Genomic DNA, 7,701 nt, shown 5'->3' on the forward strand with positions numbered 1-7,701 from the left:
AATGCTTACTTTCATTATCCAAAACCTAGGTTTTTAATTACAAATGTTGGCTTTTATACCTTAGCCAAGGTTCAAAGAATGGATTTCTAGCTATTTGGGTTCATTACAAGGCTTAGAAACTGCATATGATTACAAACTTGGATGCCCTCAACCCCTTTAAACTCATTGACAATCAATAGTATTACAATGGCCTTAAACTTTGCAGGATTTATCAGTGATACAAAGGGATTTCATACATTCAATTGCCTCTTAAAAATGAGTGGCACCCCTTTTGATGCTCTTTCTCTTGCTCTTGTTAGTTGAGCAGCTAACATTCCCCCCCTCCTTGCCTGTGTCTTTCGTGACACAGCTACTTAGGGTGCTAAGTAGTGGTCGACGGGCTTCCTTGTTGCTGTCCTTTATATCTGCTACTCAAGACTCTACTGGTATTTGAGGCAAATTTCTTTATCTTCAATTGACATAAATTGCATGGTGAATTTATTTATTTGCTCAACTGCGGAGTAACTGACAAATCTTACATGTAGATTGGTGATGACGGGGCCAAATATTTTAGAGCGACAAGTGAAGAACCTTGTGTAGAATGCTTCTTTGAATGTTTGCATATAGTAGGATGGTAGAAACATCACCCTAGCATAAAACCCATGAAGCACTTCTTCGGAGGACTGACCTAATAAATCATAGCATAGGCCCTTGGCACCTTCAAGAAAGGACATCCACATGGCATCTATTTGTTCTTCATGATGAAAAGTTTGCTAATAAGTTAAAAGCATTTTTGCAATCTTTACCAGCATGATGCATGTCAAATATGGGATTCCACAAAATAGCTGAATAGTTGAGGATAGTATGTCCACCATGCAGGTATTTGTGGGCTGGATAATTGAAGGAGGTGAAAACCTTGGGTAGTTTAGCCAAGTAGGCCACTTTTTCTGGAGGAGAATGTGTTGCTACCAAGTTTGAACCCTTGGCACCGGGCACTACACAGAATCTTTTTTGATAGGAGTTGGCACATTCACACAGCTCCAAGAGAATCCATGGCCAAGAACCATAACCATGCTTCCTATAACTTGATCTTGTTCTTCCCATTACACTCTCTCATAACCCCTAAGCTTTCCATAGCTTGAATCTCTCTTGCCTCTTTCCATTCTCTCCTTCCAAGTAGCACAATTGGTGGTCTTGAAGAGGGGAGAGTCAACTAATTGTGCACCTTAAACATTGAAGTACTCTTCATTCTACATTAATTCATGCTTAAGCTCTCACGTTTACATAAGAAAACTTTCCTCTTTCTTAGAAGAACAAATCACTAATTTTTTCTTGTTAACTAGCAACGTTGTTAACCACTAACTACAATGTTATTTTAAGCTCTTTAGAGTACCAAGCTAATATGTCCTGGAGAGAGTAGAAAGCACTCTCTTTATCCATAGGTGCCTAGACATCATACTTAACTAAATAATATGTATGATGAATGGTGACTAATATGTATAATTATCCCTAATTTCCCTCAAACATTTTGTTAACCAACTTTTAAGTTACTCTCTTACTCTTTTTCTTTAAAGTTAGTATTATTTAAATGACTTAATAGAGATAAAATGCCATTAAGAAAAAGAAATGCTCTCATAAAAAGACTCACAACTTTTTCTTCATGCATTCAATTTAAATGAAGCAAGAATCTTTTTTTTTCTCTCTACAAAATATGTGTAATCTTTTTAGTGACATAATTAAGCTAATATCTAATTCTTTCAAGAAGAAGTTGAGTCTTGAAGGATAATTCTATCATAAACAAGGGAGTTTCTTTTGTAATATGATTCTCATTCCAAGTAAGGTTATCCCCCTCTTGCCAGTTGGAAAACCCCGAAATCTTAAACCTCTCCTAGAGCTACATGATTAATCCTCTCCATGGTAGCAAAGGTATGCCTAAATCCCTTCTTAATAAAGAATTTTTTAATCATTCATACACTATCACATGAGCATTTTTCACTACACTAGCATGTCCACTCTTAGGAACTTCACAATTTATTTTACGCTTACACTACCATGCATGGAAGGGTTTCACTCTTGCATAAGCACTCAAAGGAATTTTCTTGATTATTTGTCTCAAGATTGTAAGTTGGTGCATTTCGAAGTTTTGTGTTTACCACACATAGATCACACCAAAGCTTTCTTGTTATTTATTTTCTTTTAACAGTTTTTGAGAGCTTTTTTAGCAGGCAAAATACTGAGCCATATTGATACCATTCATGAAAAATAAGATGACAGGTTAAGAATATGCGTATATAAGTGATTACAATAATTTTGGCAAAATGCTGGCCAATTAATAATAATTATGGATAAATTTCTTTTATTTTTAAACGCTAAAAAGCTAAAAAGGATAAATTTAAAAAAAGTCGGAATTGACTTCTAGAGCACACACCAAATCTTCAAAGCAAGGGCTTCAAACATCGAAAATATGAAAAGGTTTGGCACCGGACGGATTTTGAGCCAACTTTTGAAAGATCAAAACTGCAGATTAAAGGCCACTGGTTGACCGAATACCCGAATGAGGAATGGTTCAAACTGCAGGTGATATGAACATGAAGGTATGAGCAATGGAGGTACGTATGAATGGGGCATTCCAAGTAGGTAGGGAACATATAATCAAAATGGGGCAAGTAAAGCTCATTTTCATTCAGTGAGGGAGAGAGAGAGCCAGAGAAGCTTAGAGAATTCTGTCATGTTTTTGCTTGCTGCGACCACTACAATAGCCCTTACTCCACCAGATCTGACAGGTATGATCATTAACCCTACAAGAACATTTGTAATTTCTTCACACTACATTAGCAACACCAAAACAACAGATCATATCAAAATCAAGATAAATTTTTTGCAAATTGTCAGAGCCAATTGGGAAGTCCAAAACTTGTCCATGCCCAAAACCCTCTCATTAGTAGACTCCTGGCACCTGCAAAATCATCCTAGGCAAAAGAAATTGCAAAAGGAGTTGAAACATGGATCACAATGCATGTTTTGAAAACCCTAAATCCAATAAAAACTGGGCAGTAAGTTCCCCATAAGCCAATAAACAAAATCTACTACTTGGAATTGCAAAACATGTTCCAACATGGATCGCGATCCATGTACCTTGATGACAAAAACATGAACTAAGTAGGCCACTAGATGGAGGAGGCAAAGGAATGGTTGGCCATGCAACTTAGGCACAAAATGGATCATAAAATCATTAAAACAAAGTGATTTTGCACTTTCAGTCTTCAAAGGGTCATTTTTTATCTAACCGATGCTAAAATGATCCAACTTCCAAAAAGCACTATGACATGGGGTAGGGAATGGGAACATGAGGCTAACCCACTAACTAGAGTAGCATCTGGAACTTCCACTAGATTCATCCAAAAGAAGTACAAAGCAAAAGGGAATCATATAGTGTGTAAAACCCAAGGATCAAGAGAAGCAACAATAAAGGTCTAAATAGTGGTAGAACAAAGCAAAGGGATACCTATAAGGTAATGAAAATTGCCTACATCAATTTCTCACTTCAAATGAATCTAGAAAGTGATAAAACTTGGTCGAAAGTTGGGCAACAAAGTGGTTCTCACGGACAAATCATCAGGAGTCAATGAACCATAAGATAACAGTCAAGAGCAATGCTCGAAGTTGGATACAAAAAATAGATATGGTCAAAACGGGACAAACATGACCATAAACTGGAAAGTTGAGTAAACTAAGGAGATAAAAGTCCAAACTTGGAAAAATTCACCAGTTTGCTAGGATGACCTATAGGAACATGTGTGCAAAAGGGTACTCCAATACCCTGCCAAACATGGATCGCGATCCATGTACCTTTTTCACCAGACAAAGAAAAAATCACACCATTTGATTTTGAACATTATACCAAGTCTAGCCATGAAGTATCAAGTCATTTGGATCCCAAAATCCCAACCAAAAGGCCAAATTCTCTAAGTCTGAAAGAAATTACCAAGATTTGGCTCTAAATTCTTACCAGTGATCCAAACCTCAAATTTTTTGGACCAAGGCATCATCTTGATGAGCCCTACCAGATGGTATCACTAGATCATCAAAATGTTGCCCAACATGGATCTCGATCCATGTACCTTAGAGCCAGATTTCATCTATGATCTCATGCCTGTGTGACTATAGTAATCCTAGATGCATTAGTGAAATTTGGTCAAATTTAAGTAGCTTTGACAAAATTTAACTCATTTTTCATTTTATGGTCAAAGTTTGGATTTTTCCGTTCCCCGACAGATTTTTTGGTCATTGCCTAACTCTAAAATAAACTTAAAACTAGCCTCAAGATGCCCCGCAGGAAAGCACAAAATGATGGGATGTGGCACCTTATGAGAAACACTAATATCTCATCAAACAAGAAAGCTCACATCACAAATCATGAACTAGAAGAAATACCTGCAAACATTTTCATCGGGACATTCCAAGCGGAAGATGGAGTGATAGTAAAGACCACCTTATTTCCAAAGGAATAGTGGATGATACATCAAAAATCCAAAGTGCTGGAAGGGGCCAGATGTCTACACTTGGACAACTTCTTGAGATTACTGTCATAGAGAACAAATTTTTGGAGAGCCCATGAACTAATTATCTCCATTCAATACAATGGAGAAGCAACTCTAAGTGAAAAAAATGGGGCTACAATCAAGGTAAAAATAATCACAAAAATCATCAATGAAGCTCTTCACTTGCAGCATGGAACCTACAATTTATTGCACAAAACCAAAGAAATTGATAATGATAAGGCATTTCTAAATCAGAGGGGACACAAATTGACCTATCAAGATATGATCTACTCCGAGACAGAGCTGCCACTATGGTTAATATTGCAACACCTCAAAGTGCAAAAGCCACCACGCTACACAAAACCAATTTTGCACATGGCAGTGGTCATGGCAATGCAGCTGGCAGAAAGAAGGGTGGTATGCTGCAACTTTGGCATTTACATCCTTGAGAATTTAGTAGAAGCAAACATCAAAGGAAGTTATAAAAACAAATCATATATGAATGCTGGACTAGCATTGACCAGAATTTCCAACCAAGCCTTAGGCATGATTGATGAATTACCACTTGCAGAAGCACTAACATCCCATCGTAAGTATATAGTCCAAAAGAGGTGTATATCAATATGTTTTGATAGTGATCAGCCCTTGGTGGGACTACCTGGAATGAGCCTCCCAACCTGCCTTTAAATATCCTTATGGGCCTCATTTCCTATCCACACTCGTAGCCATTGGTGGGAACTTGCGATTGGTAAGCTCAAATATCAAGAAAGGAGAACCACACTGATTGCAAGTTTATTGAGAAGAGTTACAGGAATACAAAAAATCCACTTAATTACAAAAATAGACAAGTCCATATATCTTTCTTGCAATACACAGATAGGTTTAAGAATAAAAACCTACTTCAAAATAAGCACATCTCTTTTTTCAAAAGAATGTTAAAAGCAAACGTCTATAATGGTTTATAAAAAAGATCATTGTCCACACAATGCGAGGTCTTGTTTGAAAATCTACATCTAAGTCATGGGCTGGTGGATCTAGCTTCACAATGTTTGGATACAGTTTCAACAGAGATGCTACCTTCGAGGCACGCTCCCCTCATTTGCATGTCCCTTGTCTCGCTCCTATATCTCTCTCAGGTGACAGGCTTGCATTTCCAAAAACAATGCATAGTTTGGTGGAGAGAGAGAGAGAGAGAGAGAGAGAGAGAGAGAGAGAGAGAGAGAGAGAGAGAGAGGAGATAAGGTAAGGAGACTCACCTCTTTGGCAAAAACTTAAGAAATTCTTAGCATATAAAAAAGTAACCTCTCTATGCATTTATATAGGCCACCAAACCTCAATCTCCCACTCAGTGCTAAAAAGAAATCGGGGTCCAATGTATCTTAACCGGTTGAAATCCTAAAATCTCGATTAGATTTTGAGCTTGCCTTTAAGAAAATTGGGAAATTTTCAAAAGTTTGAGTGTAATTATCGGCAAAAGCTTCAAATTTTGACCTAAAAACCGAGAGAATTTCAAGTTTTCCCTTATTTCTTGGTTAGGAAAAATGTATTTTTGTAGCCAGAGTCCCACTCCCTACCTCATGCACTCACTTACAAAAAGGTAGCACCTAGTTGAGATGGAAGAGCTGCAGTGAACGTTTTTTAATAGGTCCATGACGGTGATGGTGGAACCATGGCAAGGGTGAGCGCCGATGGAATCACGGTGATGGTGGAATTAAAAAGGTATTGATAGCGGTGCTATAGGTAGGTGGAGGTGGTGTAAAGAGACATCAACTAGAAAGGGAATCTCATAGTCATGTCGTCGCCACCTTCAATGGACACCCGTGCCACTTGATGTCGCTCCACACAACCTTCACCCACATATAACATTATCGTTGATACCATGTAGTTCCACCATCACCGTGGTTCCACCGTCTCTCACCCTTGCCATGGTTCCACCATCACCTTCATGGCCACGTGGACTCTCTCTCTCTCTCTCTCTCTCTCTCTCTCTCTCTCTCTCTCTCTCTCTCTCTCTCTCTCTCTCTCTCTCTCTCTCTCTCTCTCTCTCTCTCTCTCTCTCTGAGAGAGGAAACCGTACTCACACTTACATGCTTGAGCCTATTCCCTTGTCCGCGATACACACTATCGCAGCAATTCGGCTTAGCTCCCATTTCCTTCGATGCGAGATAGGGCGTTGGGGCAATGGAGAAGAGTCAAATCGATTGTGCACATTATGCTCACTGCAAGTTCAAGAGTATGAGTACCACACACTACTAGAGTGCTCAGCGTTTGATCACATCCGAACTTGCTTCTCTCACATTTTCAGCCATAACTTAGACCTACACACTTTCCTCTCCCAGCCAAAGTGTGGGTTCTCCATTGCGACTCTCATCACTACAATTTTGGAGCATCGAGAGTCACTCATCAGCCATACACATACTAAATCACATGTAACTTTGGTCCCATAGGTCATATTTGACCTCCGAGGACGATAATAAAATCTATCTCTCTCTCTCTCTCTCTCTCTCTCTCTCTCTCTCTCTCTCTCTCTCTCTCTCTCCTCCCCCCCCCCCCCCCCCCCCCCCCCGATTTGCAAGCCCTTGCATGTTGTAAAAGGGGAAAGGAGAGTGCAAGCAAAAGGTATCTAGCCTACCAAGGCAAGTGAGGGCAGACATGGGATGTATCTGATCTGGGTTGGTGGGTAGCACTACCATTGAAGAAGGTTGCAGGTGCCAAGTACAACAAGGATAGGGAGTTGATAGTTACAAAGTGGGCTAGGTCATGAGCAGCATATGACAAGTGCTAGTTGATGGGAGAGAGTTGGTGTGCAAGGTTGCAAGTAGGAGGGTGTTTTCCATGAGAAAAACAAGGATACGTGTTGAGAAGGAGATTGCTGCTAAAGACTCGGTACAATAAGGTGAGCCAAGAGTTGAAGGATGGAGGCATGGTGCAGGTGAAGGGCCACTTGGTCGTGTAGACCATCATCGAGAAGATAGGCCACTACACGGCATATGTGGAGGCTGGAGAGTTGTCACTTTGTAGCACAATAGAATAAACAAGCTCCGAAGGGTCAAAGAGAAGGGAGGAGGTTGTGCTAAGGCTACTTATAATTGAGCAATAGTGCTCACTACAAGCTAGCACATGAGAGAGATAGAGAGAGAATGAGATGGGGGGCGAGAGAGAGAGAGAGAGAGAGAGAGAG

General features: G+C 39.6%; 1 pseudogene; it reads right to left on the reverse strand.

The window, feature by feature from the left end:
- Window positions 1–6,369: 6,369 nt before the first annotated feature.
- LOC147431988 (uncharacterized) lies at window positions 6,370–7,484 on the reverse strand (annotated as a pseudogene).
- Window positions 7,485–7,701: the final 217 nt, after the last annotated feature.

Source organism: Adiantum capillus-veneris, chromosome 20 (assembly GCF_014529385.1).
Source record: "Adiantum capillus-veneris isolate H3 chromosome 20, ASM1452938v2, whole genome shotgun sequence".
NCBI classification, from domain to species: Eukaryota; Viridiplantae; Streptophyta; class Polypodiopsida; order Polypodiales; family Pteridaceae; genus Adiantum; species Adiantum capillus-veneris.